General features: G+C 43.9%; 1 long non-coding RNA gene across 4 annotated transcripts in view; it reads left to right on the forward strand.

The window, feature by feature from the left end:
• Window positions 1-15085, forward strand: part of LOC123616001 (uncharacterized) — a 47541-nt gene extending 32456 nt beyond the window's left edge. Inside the window, exons 3-6 of one of the 4 annotated variants that reach the window (XR_006723867.2) lie at window positions 12131-12268; window positions 13602-13694; window positions 14454-14493; window positions 14608-15085. This is a non-coding gene — a long non-coding RNA (uncharacterized LOC123616001). Of the gene's footprint in view, window positions 1-12130 lie in introns of all 4 variants that reach the window. The other 3 variants (XR_012508833.1, XR_012508832.1, XR_012508831.1) reach the window with 3 other exon arrangements.
• The last annotated feature ends 6720 nt before the right edge of the window (window positions 15086-21805 follow it).

Here is a 21805-nt window from a genome sequence, read left to right on the forward strand (position 1 = left end):
CTGGGACTGCCTTACTTTACCTTTATCTGGGCTCCGAGGACCCGACACAAGTTCTTTGTTTTCTGTAAGTCTTTGACACACCCTCCCCCCACCCCCAGCCCACAGAACTGCTCTCCTCCTGGGCTCCCTCCTGCTTCTATAGCGCCGCGGAGTACTCCAGTCACTCCTCAGGCCTTGGGTGGAGGTGGCTATTAGATGTCTGCTCTGTGGGGGGAATTTGAAGGCAGCATGAGGATCTCAGTCCCTTTATTTGTCCTGGGCTTCTGTTTTGGACCCTTTCTCGCTGTGTTTGTCCTATAGGTATTCTGTTGACCTGCAGATCAACTCCAGTAGCCTTTTCTCTAGTTCTTTTCATTTTTAAATGACTGTCGACTCTTAGCAACACTGGGCGCTCAGGACAGTCTGCCCCTAATTCTGGCCACAGTTAGTGGCAGTGGTCAGGGCAGAGTTCAAAGGGGGGCTCTTTCTGAGATGCCTGAAATGGTCGAGGGCTTCCCCTTTTCCCTGTGGTTGAGAACATCCAGTGAAGCCTTTCTTACCCAGAAATGGGTTGTAAAAAGGCAATAACTAGATTCTTTTATCTCCCATAATAGCTTTCCACAAAGGAGGGAGACCTTTCCAGCTGAGACAAAGCCTGACTTTAGCTGATGCTGCTGGCAGACCCAGAACAAGCCCTCTCCGTGGCCAGGGACCCACTGGCATCCTTTGCCTGATAAAGGGGGATGCATTAGCATAGACCCTGACATCCCCTCTCCCTGAAAAGGAGTTCGAATCTCGGAGGAAATCGTGTCCTTAGTGTAAAGATATGGTAAAAATTTTAACTTTTTTTTGACAGCAGACAATCCTTCCCCTCTCCATAGGAAGACTGGTACTCTTAGGTGATTCTTTTGCTAAAACACTTGACATGAGAGTGGGGCATCTGAGTTATAACCCTGGGTCCTGGGACTACCTTCTAAGGAAGGTAGATTCAGATGATTGAAAAGTGCAGAAAATTCCTGCCCCCAGTTCTCTCTTACTGGCCAGGAGTTTTTGCCCCATAAATCAATTTCTTTTTGTCTTGAGAGCCTTCTGCTTTTGAGTGCTTTTATTAAAACGTAACTCTCCCTGACAAGGATGGACTCTAGGACATTCATCAGTGGTGGGTTATAACTGGTATGGACCCTCACGTACATGCCACAGAGTCCTATAATAGTATAACACTCTTACAGTATAGAATTGACCACATTGCTTGTTTCGTGGTTGTCGCCCCACCAGGTGGACAGGGACTAGACAATCTGTCTTATCCATCCTTTTACCCCTGCGCCTAGTCCTGTGCCTGGATCCTTAGCAGATATTTCTGAATGAACGACCAACATTGCAAGATGCTTCCAAGTCTAGAAGCCTGCTGAGCGGAGGAGTAGAACACAGACGCTGGCACAAAAATAGTTGTGGGGAGGGGGTCTCCCTCAAGAAAGGGAAGAGGATCCCCAGACTTCTGAATCTTTCATCCCTGGTGACACAAAACACAGATGGTGACAAGAAGAGCTGCTTCAGTGGAGAGACAGTGAAAGTTCTCAGGAGACACTGTGGACATTTTTAAACACTTTCTCCGGCCTACTGACAAGCCAAGGCCCCTGCTTCTGTGTCTGTGACAACTGAGCGAAGCCATTTCATCTCCTCACTAATCGGCAAAATTCTTTCCTTGCTACAGCATTTGGAGTGTGAATTCTAAAGGTAACCTTGGGAACCAGCTCCTTCAGTAAACCAAGGGAATTAGTGCAGGCTTCAGTGTTGGCTGTGCCCAAGGTAATGTCGACTGGATTTTCTCAGGTCACATCCCACTCTGAAAGAAATCGTCATTTCTTGGCGGACCGTGTGCTGGGGACGGCTTGTGGCCCCGGGACGGTCCCCACGGCGCACACGAGAGAACAGCGGGGGACCCAGTCCTGCGCACCCCCCCCCCCCCACCTCCAGGGCTTTCCACACAGAGATGGAGGCAGGATCCTGGGGGCCTGGCCGGGATGTAGCATCCCCTAAAGCTGAGGGACATCAGCTCAGAAGAACGCGTTTCAAAGAGAGTTTCTAGCATGCTGTCGAGACGCCTATTTGTCAGGAAGCGGTGTGTGGGTTCCTGTGGCTATTTGCTTCCTAGGAGCTGTTGCTGCTTCTGTCCAGGTTTTGACTCCCTTTGCTCCAGGCAGTGATCATACGTGTATGAATTCATCTCATGCTAATAGTAACCCTATGAGGCAAGAACTATCGTCATCTCCATTTCACAGATAGGAACCGGCTAAGACAGGCACAGTTTAAGGGCTGCACCTTAGCTGTCCTCTTCCCAGCTGAGAGCGAGGTTTTACAGCAAGGTTTCAGCTTCTGGGTCTCCCATCTCACAGAGGCTCTGCCTCGCTGGTTCTGCCTCCCGATTTGCCTCCCTCCTCCTGGCGCCCCTCAAGCTGACCCTTCGTTTCCATGGTATGCCTGGCGGATGTGTCTGACTTCTGTCTGTCTGAGCGTGCGGGCCTCGCAGCCACAAGCCTGCCCTGCCGCACCCCAGCACCCGGCTGGCCTCTGGAACCCCTGCCTGGAGTGGGACGGGTGGCTCCACAGGCAGCCCGGCTCGGGGAGTACCGCACGCGGCTGGGCGGGAGCACCAGTCCTCTGGCGGAAGCAGGCGGGTCTCCCTGCGGAGGCGGAGGAAGCACGGCCACGATCCGTTATCATCGCGGGGAGCGCTCTCCATCTTCGGAGAATTTAAAGAGCGAAATCAAATGCATCGGCAGCCGAGTCACTTCTTTGAATCCATGTTCAGGACGCCTCCTAAATGTCTTCCCAGAATCCACCTTCCCTAGGATACCTTCATTGAATCCCCACCCAACAGCCACTCCTCCCACCCAATTCTGCACGCTTTATCTAATCTCCCGTGCCTTACACCGCTCATCCCCCACTTCAGCCACTTCTCGCACGCGTCTCACTCGCCAGGCCGCACCTCACCTCACTGCCTTGCGTTTCAGCGCCCGACATCATCCTGGGTGCTATCGGTTGCTCTTGCTTATTCTCCTTTTTGTTTGTTACGTTGTTTCCTTCAGTGGACTGTAGATCTGGGAAGGCGTCTACTGTACTCCTAGTGCCCAGTCCAAGACTGGGCAGAAGACACACAGCCCAGAAACAGACTCTGCGGTTGATGACTGGCCATAATGGCCCCTCACTGCATGGGCATCAAGTATCCTGGTGTGGGATGGAGGCCCTCCTTAAAACTGCGACCTCCTCCGAGTGAAGTGCATTAGGGATTCAAATATATGTGAAGCGCCAGGGCCTTTCTATTTTTAATGCCAACTAGGGATGAGAGGCTAAAAGAAAAAAAATAAACTGACCTCCTCCATTGCTGCCTACCTATGGATCTAGATTAATCTCCTTGTTTTTTTAGACTTTATTTTTTAAGTCTTCATAGACTTTTAAAAAAGCATTTTTAGGTTCACAGCAAAACTGAGTAGAAAGTACAGAGATTTCCCATATACCCCTGTCCCCACACATGCTCTTGTTTCCTCCACTATCAACATCACGCACTGAGCGGGATATTTGTTACAATCACGGAACATACGCTGACACGTTATGAGGACCTAAAGTCCACATTTGGGTTCACTCTTGGTGTTGTACAGTCTATGAGTTAGGACAAATACGCAGTGACAAGTGTCTGTCAGCACAGTATTGTACAGAGTGCCTTCACTGCCCTCGACTTTTGGCAACTACTGATTTTTTTTTATTGTTTCCATAGTATTGCCTTTTCCAGAATATCATACAGTTGGAATGATACGGTGTGTCGCCTTTTCAGATTCAACCTTCTACTTTTCATCTTTCAATTACTTCCTTTGTTGGACCCTTTTCAAATTCAGGGTTTGGGTCTCTGGATATCTTGGGTAATCACATAGTGAGCATAGTCTGTAAGGTACCCACTTAGAGAGAAAGACCAGGGAACACTATAAAGGCAGTTTCAGGGATCTTCAAGGGCCAGAAATCCCCCTCCCGCTCTACCTTATATTGGGACTGCCCTTTAAGTTAAGATGTTGAAATTCCCTATTAAGATACAAACGTAGTATCTGCAAGGGATGATTATTATTATAATTATTAACTACCAACATTATTAAACATGAATGTCCTGACTCAGATGAGTAGAATGGCTTAAAGGATAACAAGAATCTGGGTGAATGTGCCCAGAAGGTAGGGCTTTGGAAGCCAAGGAACTGAATGAGGGATTTCCTGGGTTGTCTGCACTTGCAGTCTGGACTCCTGGAAAAGTGGAAAAAGATAGAAAAACGTGTGGTAGAATGAAAAGAATACACTTTTGGGAGTCAAGGAACAGAATGAAGTTAGTTATCTATTTCTGTGTAGCAAATTATCCCCAAAACTTAGCGGTTTGAAAAGATAAATATTTGTCATCTCACAATTTCTATGTGTCAGGAATTTCAGAGCAGCTTCACTGGTTGGTTCTGGCTCAGAATTTCTCATGAGATTGTAGTCAAGTTGTTAGACGAGGCTGCAGTCATCTGAACACTTGTCTGGGATTGGATCTTTTTCCAAGATAACTCACTCACAGGGCTGTTGGCAGGAGCCCCAGTTCTTTGCTGGCTGTGGGAAGGGGGCCTCAGCTCTCTCCATAGGGCCGCTTGAGTGCCCTTACAGCATGGCAGCTGGCTTCCCCCAGAGTGAGCGATCCAAGAGAGAGCCGGGAGGAGGCCACCATGTCTTTTATGACCTGGCCACTGCACTGCCATGGCCTGTTTGTCACACGATCGTCACTAAGTCTAGTTCACGCTGGAAGGACGAGGAGTTAGTAGGCTTTACTTTTTTAAGGCAGAATTTTGAAGAATTTGTGGACATATTTTAAAACCGTTGTACTTACATTGTACTTATTTACACATCTGGACTCCTGGGAAAGGAGTGAGAGAGAGAAATGCAGTGCAGTGCAAAGAATAATCTATTTGGCATCAAAGACCTGGCTTGAATGCTGGTTTTTCCACTCCTAGAAAATCACAAGTGTTCTGAACCTTTGTTTTCATTATCAGAATTAAATGGACAATAGGTTTTCCCTGTAAAAAGCCTATAGAGGGGTAAGGGCGATGTGTGTGAAATCTATTTTTGTATCACAACACGCTACACAGACTTAACACTGTTTGCATGTTTGGACTGCTTTACGTGTGTTTGAGGGAAGCATCCATAGCAAAACGTATCCTCTTCCCTGTGGGCAGAATGAAGCCCTTGCCTCTTTCTCATCAGAAAGTGCAAGCCAAGAGCTCCTACACGGTTTTATTGCAGGATCGGGCTTCTAGGTTTCAGGGAGGGATTCAGAGGGTTAGGCATTCTTGTTATATACCCTCTCCTAAGTTCCTCTGAGGCCTGGGGGAAACATTTTACTGTAGTCCCATTTCTTATAGAAACAAGTTGAAGACCTCTCTAATTAAGATCAGAGAGACTCTGATTCAGAAAACAAATGTTGCATTTTTTGTGCCAGCAGGACATTTTACTGACCGCCCTTTCTCCCTACTGCTGAGTCATACTTGATTTTCTGCTTTGTTTAGTTACATGGTGGTGAAGTTTCCTCAAAATGCTATAAAGACAGATTTGTAAGTTGGGGATACTATGATTTTCTTTCCTTTAAACTCACTTCCATTGGTGGTTGCATGTCAGGTCCCTTCTTTAAATAATTCTTTGTGATGGAGTCATTAAGCACTGAAAAATGTAGACCTTAGAGGCGTGTAATGAGAAGATCAAATAGTGTGTTTGTTCCAAGGGACTCCATGATTTCCACCTTCACCTACCTAAAAGTTTTTCCATGTTGGAAATGTAAAAGAGTAGCCGTTCAGATTTTAGGCAGTAACCAGTGAGATCACTTTCAGTGGAGTAGCCATCTGAGCAGGCATCATGTGAAATATTCTCTAAATAAACACTTAAAAGGGAAGGAAACTCACCTTGAAAACTGGAAATAGGCCTCTGCAAAGTTCACTGGGTTGTTTTTTTTTTTTTTTTTTTTTGGTTTTTTTTTTTTTTTTTTTTTTTTTGCTGCAAAGTTCATTGTAACCTTTATTTCTTAACCAGGCCAGTACCACCAGCCAATGGTGTGTGGCTTTCTCTGATGTGATGCATGAAATTGACACTATATTTTAGGTTCTTGTACTACCCAGCATTTCCACTCTTTTGGAGCAAGATGGGCCATAATAGATTGAGCCTAGATTATCTTCAGGACAAATACAGCCAGGGGATTCCTGTTGTCTCAAGGTATTCAAAATTCTTACAGCAAAATCAGTTTAAGTCCTCTAGAAAATATTTAATAATAGATGAGAAATAATTTTTTTTAACCAAACTATTGGGGAAAGTAAAGGAAGACAGGGGTTAATGTGGCTGCAGATTGGAAATCACTAATTTCCTATGCACTCCCCTGTCTGCAGAGATTGCCAGTTGTCCCAAAATCAGATCTTTCCTTTGATACTCCAGCATCTATAGCAATATGCCTCCAGTTTTTAGCTGAACACAAGGTCACCCAACATCACTTGCAACTAGGTGCACCGTATGCCCAAGTTCTGGACGCGTGGTGTTAGGTTAAAAAGAAATTCGAGTCTGCATCTTCTAGGAAGTTTTCTTGAAAGGAGAGATGCCTGCTCCTCTCTTCTTTCTTTCTTCCCGGTGACTGGAATGCAGATGTGATGGCTAGAATTGGAGCAGGAATCTGGGACCGGGAGATGATGTTGGAAATGAGAACCACACACAGCAGAGCCTGGGTTACCACCATGAAGGGAGATGGCAGCCCTGGACCATCCTTCAGCTCCATCCATCAGCTGCAAGTTTGTCCAGCTGGCATCTTCACCCTACCATGTTGCCTCTTGGTGGTGTGGCCACAGGAGCAGTGTCATCTGGTGGTTAAGAACATTAGCTTTTTTGGGAGAGGGTAGAACTCAGTGTAGAGTGCATGCTTAGCATGCATAAGGTCCTGGGTTCAATCCCCAGTACCTCCATTCAAAGTAATATAATAATAATAATAATAAAGTAAGAAATAAGAAAGTAAGCAAGCCAGGCAGAAAAAGACAAATGTCATATGATATCACTTATGTGTGGAATCTAAAAAAAATTGATACAAATTTTATTTACAAACTAAAAACAGACTCACAGACATAGAAAACAAACTATGGTTTTGAAAGGGGAAAGGGCAGGGATGGATAAATTAGGGATTGAGGATTAACAGATACACATTGCTAAATATAAAGTAGATAAACAACAAGGACCTACTGTGTAGCATAGGGAACTATATACAATTTCTTGTAATAACCTATAATGGAAAAGAATCTGAAAAGAAAAAATACATTTGTACACATACGTATGACTGAATCACTTTGCTGTACACTGAAACTAACATTGTTAATCAACTACACTTCAACAAAAATTTCATAAAATAGTAATAAATAAGTAAATAAATAAACCTGATTACCTCCTCCTACCCAAACAAAACAAAGCAAAAGAACACTAGCTCTCAAAATCAGGTGATTTGAGGTTGAAATCCTGCCTTCACCACTTACTGGCTGTATGACTTCGGGCAGATTGTTTAACCTCTCTGTTATGGTCATGTGGTGCCATGGGACAAATTCCTCCGATTTTGCATACTTATAAATTTTAGATCAGAAAGGTGACGGGGCACAGCAGGGTAGATTTGTCTGTTTCCTGAGGTCTGGGGCCTTAGCGGGAAACTCACAGGCTGAGGGGGCAACTCTAGAGCTGGGGGTGAAATCGTCTGAAGGCTCAGTCACACACGCATCTAGCCATTGGTGCTGCTGCCAGTGGGACCTCAACTGCGACTGCCAACCAGAGCGCCTACACCAGCCTCTTCCTGGGGCCTGGGCTTCCAACAGTGAGTGTCCCAAGAGGGCCAAGTGGAAATTGGGTTGCCTTTGCTGACCTCGCCTTAGAAGTCACACAGCATTGCTTCTCCCACGTTCTATTCATGGAGACAACGGCACAGGCCCGCCCAGGTTTTAGGGGAGCGAAGAGAGAGATGCCGACTCTTGGTGGGGAAGTGACAAGATTCTTGAAGAGTACACGTGCTTGGAAATATCATTGTAGCTAATTTTGGAAAAGACCCTGCCATGCTGTCTAAAGCTTCCTGTTCTTCATCTGCAAATGAGGATAACCATATCTGTCTTATAAGGCAGAGGAGACGCTGGAAATATTTAATCACCTATAGAGCCTGGACACTGACCAATCACAGCAGTCACCGGCATCAACACTTCAGTCTACAGAATGGTCCTGGAAGTGCCCAGGGGAGAAGAAAGGGTGGGTAGAACGCCGTGTGCACGGGGAGGGTGGGGGCTGTCACTAAGTGGTTTCAGGGCAGTGAGTATTTTACCAACCAGTAACTTGAAAACCTGCTGTTGCACATCGGCTGAACGTCAGCTCTGCTCATAGGGTCGTTTTGAGGATTAAGTATGATGCTGCACATAGAGCACATGGCAAGCAAGGCACATGGTGAATACCGAATAAACAACACTATTATTGCTACAGCCATTTTTGGTACTTTCCCATTCTAACATGCAACATAGAAATTAAAATCTTAAAAACATGAGACCCCCCCTAATGTTTTCTCTCTCTTTTCACATGAAGACACACTGTCTTCATCTCCCCAAGAGCTTGTAGATCTTGTGAGCATCCAAGATCTTTAACAAAACAAGTAGATGACCTTTCAATGGATAGATTTTTCTTAAGAAATAAGGAGTCTGTTCTTTTCCCCCCTCTTATTGGAAACCATGAGTCAATGACAGCATTGCTCTGTATAAGTCTCTTCAACAGTTGTACAAAGCTTGAAATTTTCCTAGATGTTTTGGTGTACATGGTCAAGTGAACTGATGTGATAACGGAATAGAAACAAAAGAGTATTGCCCGGCTGTAATTTCAGAAGGGATTTCTGTGGCTTCATAGAGAAGTGTGCTTTGCACCATGGAACCCCGTATCCTAAATTTAGAATAGGCTGAGAGAGACAGAGTCCAGATCTATAGTTCCTCATAGGAGAGGAACCTTCTTTAATACTGAAATTAGGCTCGCAGAGCCTGACTCACAAGCACATTTCCTGGACATGAATGACCTCCCCAGGGTTGGTCTGGCAGATATCTGAATTCTCTGGAAAAAGGCTGATTGATGCTGAAGGATTTTCCACAATACTGGGGAGCCCTATTTTTCTGCCAAGCCTCATCAGCTGAGAGAAGTCAAAAGAAGAATTGTCTAATAACGGTAATGGAATGGAAGCTAACTTCAGCTTGGAATATCTACCCAACAAAACACCCAGGATTCTCTTTTCCCAGCTCTCTGAGTGATGCCGCAGCTCTCTGTGCGTGAGGCCTTCCGGAGTATTGCTGCTGTGGGAGTGGGCTCCACACTTCATGCTGGGGGTCTGTATGCAGCCATGGTCTCCTCCATACTGTTGGGACTTCACCCTGTGTGGACTGAGGTGGGGCCAGGTCACTTCCCCTTTTGAATTAGCACAGAAAGAGTGCTCGAAGGTCTGATTTTAAATAGCTCTTTCTCTCAAGGATTGGCACTCAACTTCCCTGGGGCAAAGTTGGGGGGCCAATGAGAGGCATCATGTGTGGGTGGCACCCAGAAGTGTCTCTCCTTACTAGCCTTCACTGGTTTCCAGTGTGGCACCCCAGCACCTTCTCCAGCCTTAGAGTGAGTTCCTGACCCCACGAGAGCGCTCTCTGAGAGGCCGAGCCCACCTTTGCCCTTCCCTCCTCGGTTCTCCGATCTCTAACCCAGACGCAGAATCCTCCTTCCTCTCCCAGGCATTATGTATTTGCCCTTCTCTGGCAGAGAACCCGCCTCCTGACAACACTTGCTGAGGCCACCATTTGTGAGATGGGAACACGCATCTCCTAGATCATTTCCTGTCATTTGGGCACCTTCCTTTAACCCCGTTAATCAGAGGAAGATGAATTTTAATTGGGTTCAAAGCCAGACATTGACTACCCCAGCAAGTTTCATTAACCTTTTGGTAAATGAAGAGCCTTAACAAAGCTAAATGTACTTCACCCAGCTGATCTTCACTGACGGCAGATTCACTTGTTTTCAATTCACCAAACATTTAGATCTGCAAACAGGGCACTGAGCTGTGGGGACGCAGTGACAGTAAGTAGTTCCAAGCACAAGGTGTTCCCACTTAGGGGAGAGACGAGTGAAGGGACTGTGGCCACTCCATGTGCTCAGGCTGCGGGGGGAGCAAAAGGGGGTCACTCACTCCACCTGGGCTCCGTAGTGTCTGCATCTGTAGCTCAGTGCGCAACCCAAGACATGATGGGAAACTCAAGACAGGTTGAAGCCTTCTTAGGTGGTTAGGAAAAGGGTTCAGGAAATGGTCACACCTGTGTCTTCTCTGTCTCCGAGGAAGAAGGAATCTTGGGGACACAGGAAACAAACCTGAAAGGTTCTCAGACTTCTCCAGTGAGCTAAGCTAGGTTGGTAGGAAGGAAAGCTTTGGAAGGGATTCAGGAAAAAATGGGAGGCATGAGAGAATGGCCATGTCCCAGGTCTCGGCTGAGTCCTGGGATGTGCCCTGACAAGTGAGGGTCCTTGGCTTCGTGCAGGAAAGAATTCAAGAGTGGGCCATAATTGAGTAAAAGTAGATTTATTTAGAGAGATGCACACTCTATAGATGGAGAGTGGGCCATCTCAGAAGACCAGAGAGGTAAGAGGTTTGTGGAGGCGAGAGGGTTAAAATAGAAGTAGATACACATTCCATCGACAGAGTGCAGGCTGCCTCAGATGGAGAGAGAGAGCTTGAGACTGAGAGGTGCAGTGTTGCTAGTTTTTAATATGCTAACAAGTGAGAGGATTATTCCAACTACTTTGGAGAAGGGGCAGGGATTCCTAGGAAATGGGCTACCACTCTCTGACCTTTCATGGTTAGCTTCAGAGCTGTCCTGGTGCCTATGGGTGTGCCATTCACGGAGCTAGTACATTACACTATGTACTGTGAAGCCCAAGGTGCACTGGAGGTCCACTCGCCCGCCATCTTGGGCCTCCAGGTCTCTTGGGGGATGACTTTTCTGCCATCTTTGTCCTAACTGATGGCTGTGTCTTGCCCCTTTCCTTCCATTCTCAGAAGGATTTCCATTTAGCCTAATCATTGTGGAAATTCAATAGTCCCTATTTTGAAGAAATTTCTTATTCCAAGGATCACAGCCCGCGTTTCTCAAGTGTTTTTAGAATATGAATTTTACATCATGTTCCAGTAAATCTGTATATTAAAACATGATTTCCAACTGAAAATTGTTTCACAAAACAAATACTGTGTGGAATGCCCTCTCTTTTCTCTCTTATTCTTTTCCCCTTCCTTTCTCTCTCCCTCTCTCTTTCTTTCTTTCTTTCTTTCTTTCTTTCTTTCTTTCTTTCTTTCTTTCTTTTCTCTCCCCCTCGCCCCACCCTGCTGGTAACTACCCACTAAAAAAATTTAACAGATAACTAATGAGTTTTAAAAGCTCAGCTCTAGAAAACTGAACCAAAAGCCTTGAATTGTCAATCATCCCCTCCCAGCAACTGCCTGACTTGAAATCAACTGTCTTGATGTCGTCCTATCTCTGGCCCTGCCCATCAGGTCTACAATGAAGGCAATTAGAGGTCAAAGTGAGACCACTGGCAGGTCAGGAAGGCTCCCCTGGGGCACCATTCTGCCCTGCACAGTGGGGTGAGTTTATTCTTCTGCCTGTGCTTGGTGGAGCTTTCAAGATGGACCAGAGTGGGCAGTTGGCCTTGCTGCATCATATAAGGACTTTATTCTATAATCCTCAGAGCTTTCTTGACCCAACAAGCCTAAACACTTGGAAATCACTTCGAGTTGTATTTGGAGCCATTTTAGAAACATCAACTTGAGAATCAGTTCATGCTCATTAAGAACATTCGGCTCCTCGTTGACACACTTCTGTTTCTTGGACTTGACCCTGAGGAGTTGCTAGAAAAACCCATTCAGTGCGGTGCAGTGGCTGGGCTGGTGCTGGAAGTCAGGCGTGCCGTTAGACAGTCTGCGCTGCAGCTTGTTCACCTGTTCAGTGGGGGCAGTCAATGTCCTGCTTTCACGGGCGCGGTGTGAGGATTAAAGGATACGTGACTGTAATGTTCTTCGCAGAGGCCCGGCTCCTGGCAGATGCCTGGTGGCAGGTGAGGTTCGCTGGTGTTGCCATCCCGCTCGACTCCACACTCGGTGCCCCGCCACCTTGCTCAGGTCAGCAGTCCCTGCCCCTGGCTCCAAGAGGCAGTTCTGAGGGTAAGTTCTTGACCTATTGGGACATCCTTGTTTAGATCCTGCTCAGTTCCTCCCCAGGTTACCTCCTTCCTTGTTAAAACACAGGAGAGAACTTTACTACAACAAGGAAGTGAGACTCTCCACGGCTCTTCAGGGGGACACGTAAGTGAGGGTGCCAGGTTCAAACTTCCCATAACTGTTCAAATTTTCACGGGGACGTCCTCCATGCTTGAGCCTCACCCCTTCAGGGAGAGACACAGAGAAGACTCAAGTCTGCCTGAAATTGGATTAAAGAGTGACAATAATGATCTGTGATTTAGGAAGGGGGAAGATGGGGTGAGATGAGGTCCTGTGAACAACTGAAATCTGGAGAGCATTTAATCCAAAACATTTATTGTGCACCTACGGTTCACATTACCCTGTACCAAAAAAACAAAAAACAAACAAACAAACAAACAAAAAAAACCCCCACAGACTCAGACCTCTAGGTACTTGCCATCTAACTGAGAGTTAAAATCCGTTTATATGTTAACATTCAAAAATACCCACAAGAACTCATGGGCCATTGGGTAATGGTGCTCCAAACCTATTACTAGTCACCATGTGTTATGAATTCTAGACATTTTCCAAACAGGTTCTGTGGAGGAGGCTGAACCGAAGCTGAATCCTCCTAGGGGTAAACTCCAGAAGAGCGAACAGGACAGGGGGGATGTCCATACCGTGGAGGGGAGTGCTTCAGGGAGAAACTGAGTGTTCCAGTGGAAGTGAAATGGAGCACAGGGTGGGCACATGTGAGAAAAAAGACTGAGCAGTTAGACTGGGGCCAGGTCGTACCTGATGACCAAGCTGCCTCTTTTTATCCAGGTGTTTCGTGTTCCCTCAACAAGCCTTTCACCAGAGTTGCTAACAAGTAATGGCAGGACCAGGGCTAGATGAAGGCCAATTGCTGCCCTAAACACAGACCAACAATGGTACCTCCTTGGCTCTTCCATCCTTTCAAGTAAAGGATCTCTTACACAGATTAGCTAATGAGTTAAGCACTAGTCAGACTCAGCCCTTGTGTTTACGCTGGCTGGAAGTGAAACCCTCACATCACGAGATGGAAACAAATGAGATATCTGACGACACCTTCAAATCAGACTTAAAATTTAGTCACTTACTGTGTCAAAGAAAATTATTTCCAGTGATGTTAATTAAAGCCGAATATAAGCAGATAATGACAATAACAAAAAATTCCATTTGGGTCGAGAATGGCAGGGTAAGAGTTAAGGGCAGGAGCCAGGGGAAAACTCCAAGATGCCCCTTTCCCTTGGGCAATTAAGCGGATGCTTATTTTGCTTAATGCTTCACTCAGGGCTAGAAAGAACAAAGAGAAGAAGAAAGGGGATGAATACTTTCCAGGCTTATGTCATGTTAACTCGGAGGGGATGGCTGTGAGCTCCTTGAGGTAAGGTCATTGTCTTAATCATCTTTTTATCCCCATGTCTTACCCCAGATCTGTCACATAGGATTCAAATGAACAGACATTTATTGACCATATACTATGTGCCAGCATTTGGAGCTTGGAACAAAAAATGATCAAGACTGGGTCCTGCCCTGAAGGTACTCATAGTTCTGAGAGAGGCAAGCAGTGAGTAGGTGAAACAGAGTGTAAGAAATGCAATGAGCAATTCTTCACAAGTCAGGTGGTCCCAAGGAAGTGATATGTAGGTTGGTTCTGTAGGAGAGGAGCCAGCAAAGGGTTATTGCTTTAAAAAATTACTTTTAAAAAGGCATTTTTAGGCAAATCTGACTCATTGAAGATCAATACATACTTGCCGAATGAGTGAAGGTGGGATTGAAGAACATGTCCCCGGGGACATACAGGGAACAGACATGAGGTACAGACATACCATCTAGAGAGAGTTCATCACTCGCGGTAAGTTTTGTCCACAGGGAAACACCAAGAAAGCTAGTCTTGGCCTAAGATGCTCTATTGCTGCAGAAGATGCTTCAGTTGGCCCATCAACAGAGAGAAATCAAAGGCACTGTAGAAGGACAAGTGTCCATGATTCCAGTGAAAGGACTGGCTTGGCACCAATCCCAAATTCAGATTTTATACGTCTATATCTATATCATATACAATATATACCTTATGTATCAATACTTTTTTTAGGAGCAATATATGCAGCGGTATAAAACTTTACCCTTCCCTTTCCTTCCCAAGGTGGACTGCTTCAGAGCTGAAAGACCAGCCAGATGTTCAGGTATGAAGTAGTTGTCCCAGGAAAGGATCAGCATTAAGGCGGCCAGGCTCAGAAGAAAGATTATACATTGCTTTTTTAAATTGCCATCTATTTTATTTTACTTTCTCTCCACAGAGGGTGGTCAGGAGAGAGTCAGTTTCCAGGACCACAAGAAGCAGAAAAAGACAGGTTGAGTCTCTCTCACCTCCTGCCGGGGTCGGGGTGGGGACCTCTCTGCGGCTTTGACTAGATGGGCAAGGTCTTCAGGGGCTTCCTAAGACTCTTCCCCTCAGCCTCCTGACCACAGTTACCATGCGCTTAGCGGGAATCCCCACCCCTGTGGTAGCGGCATGCCTCGGATTTTACAGCCCCTCTCAGGGCACAGGCATGCCTATCACCTCGTTTGAACCCGGCAGTAGCCCGTGTGTTCTGTGCTTTACTTTTACGGAGAAGACAAAGCGGCCCAGATCTCCAGACTATAAAAGTCCTCTGCACTGAACCAGCCTGTTTGACTTGGCCAGGAAGCCTGTGTTCCTCTCCCCAGAGGGAGACATCTATGCCTACACACATAGAAAGGGGTTCCTTTATATATATATATATATATATATATATATATATATATATATATATATATATATATATATATATAAAGAAAACAGTCTTCATTTTTTCCTACTGCCAGAGAAACTAAAATGCTTGAGCCTGTTTTTATATGGAAAAATATCCCCATAGCAGAGAGAAATAAAGTTAATTCAAGAAGCAAATATGGGGTGGGGGAGGGTATAGCTCAGTAGTAGAGTGTGTGCCTAGCATGCTCAAGGTCCTGGTTCAATCCTCAATATCTTCATTAAATAAGCAAACAAACAAATAAATAAACCTAATTACCCCCCGAAATTTTTTTAATTAAAAAAAGAAGCAAATATGTCTACTTACAGTTATCTGAAAACAAGGGCCATATAACCCAGATTTCAAAGGAAAATTCCAATTTCTAATGTTTAATAATTATGTAGATGATATATATAAATATAAATAAATACCTGAATTTATTTCTTTATTCGGATTTTGCTTCAATAAAGATAATTTATTAAATGTGCCACTAAATGTGATACTCAAGCCAGAAAATTATTTGTCATCAGATTTTAAGTCCTAATTTTTGTTTTTGAAAAATGGAGTCATCATTCTTAAAGGAAAAAAAAAAAAAAAAACCAGCCTTCAATTTAGAGTGTCCTAAAGTAGATTGGTTTAAAACTGACTTCAAAGGGCCAAGGTTGGAACAAGACAGGGATATATCTCCAGAATATGCAGAGCCCACTTATGGGCAACTTGAACTACTTCTGTCCGAGCAGGACTCTGAAACCAGTGTAAGGCTGAGCTGCTGAGAAAGTGGACCAGAGCTCCTTATCCTTCCTGTCCTGCCCGGTGAGGATTGCTTCCAGAGTTGAGACATGGGCTGGATTTACAGGTGTAAAGAGATAGAGCCCACAGCTATCCAAACGAAAGGCCTGCCAGGACAACAGGTTAAACAGATCATTGCAGTAAGGTCATTTGTCCATCATGCTGAAGAGCCCAGGTTTATTTTTTTGGGAAAAAATTCTTAGAATTTTAAACTTGTTTTTAAACTTTTAAACCAGTTCTTTATTATTATTATTGTTCTTGTTGTTGTTATTATTATTATTTTATTGAAATGTAATTGATTCACAATGTTAGTTTTCAGGTGCACAGCAAAGTGATTCAGTTATACACATACATACGTATATATTTTTTCTTTTCAGATTCTTTTTCATTATGTGTTATTTCAAGATATTGAGTATAGTTCCCTGTGCTATATTGTAGGTCCTTGTTGTTTATCTATTTTATATATGGTAATGTGTGCCTTTATTTCCCAACCCCTAATTTATCCCTCCCAGACATTTTAAGCTAGTTCTTAAACCTGTTAGAATTATATGTGAGATAAAATATGGTGGCTCTCATAAAAAAGAATGAAATTTTGCCATTTGCAGCAACGTGGATAGACTTGGAGGAAATTATGCTTAATGAAATAAGTCAGAGAAAGATAAGTACTGTAGGATATCACTTATATGTAGAATTAAAAAATATATGCAACAAACTATTGAATATAACAAAAAAGAAGCAGACTCACAGATTCAGAGAATAAACTAGTGGTTACCAGTGGAGGAGGGTGCAATATAGGGATGGAGGAGCAGGAGGTACAAACTACTGGGTGTAAGATTGGCTCAAGGATGTCTTGTACAACACAGGGAATGTAGCCAATATTTTGCAATAACTGTAAATGGAAGGTACCCTTTAAAAACTGTATAAAAATTTAAATAAAAAAATTGAGAAGTTGTCCAGGTGATTACCAAAAAAAAAAAAAAAAAAATGGCTCTGAGTAAAGATATGATAATCACTACAAAAAAGAAGGTGCATAAACTTCAGGGCAAAACCATGAGATAGATATTTCTTTTGACCACTCTGAGATCATTCCTACTTCATATTTTTTTGACTGCTCCTGATAAGTCATTTCTTGGTAGGTAAAATATTGTTATAATTAATTGTGAATACATATAAAACACAGATGCATGAAAGCTGTAGATTCTTTACATCTATTGGTTCAGGCATTTAAAATACATATATAGCTTTTCAGGTGTACAGCATTATACTTTGACATCTCTATACACTAAAAAGTGATCACCACACTATCACCACACTGGACCACAAGTCTATTTACTATCCATCACCAAATAGTTTACCCCCTTCACTCATTTCACTTACCCCTCAACCCTTGTCCCTCTGGTAACCACTAATCTGATCTCTGTATCTATGAGTTTGTTTTTGTCTTGTTTATTCATTTGTTTTGTTTTGTTTTGTTTTAAAGATTCCACATATGAATGGAATCATACAGTATTTGTCTTTCTCTGTCTGACTTATTTCACTTATCATAATACCTTCAAGGTCCATCCATGTTGTTGCAAATGGCAGTACCTCACTCTTTTTTATGGCTGAGTATTATTCCACTGCATATGTATACCACATCTTCTTTATTCATTCATGCATTGATGGACACAGTTTGTTGCTATATCTTGGCTGTTGTAAATAATGCTGCAATGAACATTATGAGTATATATATCTTTTTAAATTAAAGTTTTTTTTTTCCTTTGGATAAATACCCAGAATTGGAATATTTGGGCCATATTTTAATTTTTAAAGGGGTGTCCATACTGTTTTCTGTAGTGGCTGTACCAATTTACAGTCCTATCAATAGTAAATAAGGGTTCTCTTTTCTCCACATCATCTCCAACACTTGCTTTTTCTTGTCTTTTTAATAATTGCCATTCTAACAGGTGTGAAGTGATGTCTTGCTGTGGTATTGGTTTGCATTTCCCTAATAACCAGTGATGTTGAGCATCTTTTCATGTGCCTGTTGTCCATCTGTATGTCTTCTCTGGAAAAATGACTATTCAGATTCTCTGCCTGTTTTTTAATCAGAGTGTTTGGTTTTTCTGTTGTTGAGTGTATGAGTGGCTCAGGAATTTTCTCAGCATCCACAGGCAGAGGCAGATGTCTTGTAAAGCATGAGAAACTGAGGCATGTCTATGTTCTCTGTGGCACTCAAACTTCTAGGAAAAAAGATCTTTAATTTAAAACTACTGCATGAAAACCATATTGATATTAAAACTGTGGGTACCTACATTCATTTGAATCAGGTATTTTTGGTCAGAAAATAACAGTAGCAAATCTCCAAATAGCCTTCATTTCTTGGGATTCAACCAGTCACTCAGGATCTTTGATACATATGGCTCCTCTAAAGGGCCAATAATTCTTTCCTGTGGTGCTCTTTTGGGAGACTATTTAAAAAACTGATTGCACAGCTAGGAAACTCCTCTTCATGGTTTGGAGGAAAATATGTGTTATAAAAAACAGTTATTTATTTTTAAGTAGCTTTGGCTTCAAAGATATGATTGGCTAAAACAGTGGCTAAATCACACTGGAGGGCAAAAAGGAATTAGGTTACCATTTCCTAGACTGAGTTTATAGTGGTGTTCCATGGGATTTTTTTTAAGTTTATTTATTTATTAACTAACAAAGTTCCTGGGGATTGAACCCAGGACCTCTGTGTGATAAGCATGCACCCTACCACTGAGCTATATCCTCCCCACTTTAAGTTGTTAATTGGTATTTGGTGAAAAATAAGAAAGGGATCCCTTGGGCAAGTTCTGAGCAAACTGTCACCCTCTGAGAGGTTTATAATGCACACCAGTACTTTAAAGGTTCTGAGAAGTCCTGCAGATATGTATTTGATTCACATATTCAATTAACAATCCTTATTGTAGATTTATTACGTGTCAAGTACTGTTCTAGGCACTGAGATAGAGTGATAAACTTAAACCCAGCATTCCCCCCATTTTCTGATCATGGAATCCTGGTGTTAGTGCAATTCAGTAACATGACTTGTTTCAAAGAACGCCATTTGTGAGATGTTGACAGGGTCTTCCTGTGCTTATGTTAGCATTCCAGCCAAGAGTACTTGAAGGCTCCTCCCTCTAGAAAATTAGGAGCCTTCCTCCGGGAGCTGAACTGTGGTGTTGGAGCTGACTGATGACGTTTGGGTTGGATTTGACCGATAATATTGCGTGGGATTTGCCCATAGACTGTAAACTACGAAACCGAAGATGAGACAGCAAGTGAAATTGGGCTGAACCAAAAAACAAAATGAAAGTTTCAGGACAACTGAGTCATCCATCCAGAGGCTCTGTGGAGACTCCAGGTTTGGGGCAACAGAATGGCATCTTAGGAAACCAGACTAGAGTAAGAGGGCTTAAATCCAAATATAATGTGACAGAAGCCCAGAGAGTTCTTGAAATTTTTGCAGCCTGTTTATCACAATTTTATAAGGCACCAATGACCTTGGCCATGGGTAGCCAGGGGACTTTCAAGGGCAGAAGTGATAGTTGAGACAATGTGTCACTCACATGGAAACATATTTTTCTAATGATCTCATATGCTGCTAAACAGTGGTCAAAGGTTATTTGGCAGCCATTTTGGAAAGTGATAGCTACAGAGAGACAGCCGTAGAAAGAGTTAAGAGTGTACCTGGTCTTGAAACACAAACTTCCAGGTTCTTTAAATAGCTTTTGAAGCAGGGGGATGTAGGGTATGAAAAATGGGTTAGAAGACTGAGTGGTTATTTAAATACATTTTCTTATTTTTCCTTTGTGGATTTGAAAAGACCCTACTCACATCTTGCACATAACGTTTAATATATCTGATTACTGTTATCAAGTGCTCTGCTCCCCAAAGCCCCACCAGCTCCCCCAAGCTTTTCATCTTCAACCTACCTCTTCAGACCAAAAAATGATCTCAATTTATGTTGCCTTCCCATGTAATGATCATTTTTGCAGCCCATTTATCATTTTCATTGATCACTAAAGAGTCTCTTTGATACAGGAAAATGGGGCGAGAGAGGATGGCCATGTTCCAGGTCTCAGACAAGCCCTTGGGTTGCATCCTACCAAGAGAGGGTCCTTGGCTTCGTGCAGGAAAGAATTCAAGAACGAGTAAAAGCAGATACATTTAGAGAGATGTACACTCCATAGACAGAGTGCAGGCCAAGGCAAGAGAAAGGCCATGAGGCTACCCGGCGTGGGTGGGTGAGGGGGTTAAAGTAGAAGTAGATACACACTCCGTAGACAGAGTGTGGGCTGGTTCAGATGGAAAGAGAGAGAGAGAGCTTGAGACTGAGAGGTGAGGTGTTGCTAGTTTTTATATGCTAAGAATTATTCCAACTACTTTGGGGAAGGGGCAGGGATTCCCAAGAATTGGGCTACGACCCTCTCTTTGATTTTTCATGGTTAGCTTTGGAACTGTCATGGAGCTTGTGGGTGTGTCATTCACCATGTGGGTACAATGTGTGTATTATGAAGCTCAAGGTTCACTGGAGGTCCACCCTCCCACTATCTTGGGCCTCCAGGTCTCTTGGGAGTTGACTTTTCTGCCATCTTGGTGCTAATTGCTGTGTCACTCACTTGGTTTCTGAACTTATTTTTAGAAGCCAGATTTAGTCAAAGCCGGTCCATGCTAGTCCATGCCAGTCAGATCTGCATCAAGAAATACTCTCCTCTAAGAACCCAGAGCCTGGGTGGACCTCAAAGCTGAGCACTTGAGTTGTGGTGTTACAGGTGGCAAGACATGCTTCCAAGGGGCAATGTTTATTTTATACACATTTATAAAATGACTGCTATTTCTTGCTTGAGAAGAGCTCATCATCCAACACACAATTAATATTTACATTTGTCAAGTTTTTGTCAGTCTTTTCACAGGGGCCTTTGGAGGGTAGAGACTAATGGGAACTTTTGAGCACTGGGGCCTCATCTCTACATGAGGGCCCTCTGAGGATGGATCACAGGCAGAAACAGAGCACTGTGGTGATGAATCATTGCTTTCTGTCTTGGAGACCTGCCTCATGAAATCTCCTTCCTGAACAGTGAGAGGAAATTCCACTCACCCTGGCTCCACTCACAGAACCACAACTCACATTTGTGGGCTTTTTAGTTTCCTTCTTTCTGAGGTGACCAGCTTTCTTCCAACCAACTCCTTGTTGGCGCCTCTTCTTTATTTTGGCTTCCAGAATGAGTGCCGGGTCCTGCCCTTCCACAGGCACCCCCACCGCATGAGCTCACAGGTCTTCCCTGCTTTCACTTCTCTCACCGTTACTGCTAAGCCCTGCGGGGTTTTTAAACCACTCGTGTTGAGTAATGAGACTCCAGCAGTGTGGTTTGTTGTGAGAGTAATGCCATTTCTGGTGAAAAGGCTCAATATTTTGTTGTTGCTCTTCGTACCTGCCCCTAAGCCCAGGAGAAAATGAAAGTCCCTGTTTACTCTTTTATGAGAAACGCCCACAGTCTCCTCAAACCTCTTCCTCAAAGGTCCGGCTTTGGTTCCCTCTGGTGTTCACTGTCGCAGGGGAGACAGGCAGTCCCTGAACTTGTGGAACTGGTTTGAGCGAAGGGCTTCTCTCTTGATGATAAGTTGGAAGCTTTAGTTTTCCAAGAGCTTGGGCTGACTGAGGCCGGCTGAGTCCCCCATCAGGGTTCAGCCCAGCCAGGTCCCATAGCTTCATGGTCACAGCCTAGGTCAGTCAAAATGTCCAACCTTCACTCAAGCCAGAGCTCTGTCCCTCCTCCTCGTGCAAGCTAAGGAGCTCAAAGAAAGCTTTTCTGTGGAAGTGACATAGAAGCTGAACGGCCAAGGTCACTTAATGAACTTGAATCATGGCCTCAGGAATGACAAAGGGTTAGCCAGACACACTCTTGCTTACATAAAACCCAATAAAGGC

Source organism: Camelus bactrianus, chromosome 1 (assembly GCF_048773025.1).
Source record: "Camelus bactrianus isolate YW-2024 breed Bactrian camel chromosome 1, ASM4877302v1, whole genome shotgun sequence".
In the NCBI taxonomy this organism is placed as follows: domain Eukaryota; kingdom Metazoa; phylum Chordata; class Mammalia; order Artiodactyla; family Camelidae; genus Camelus; species Camelus bactrianus.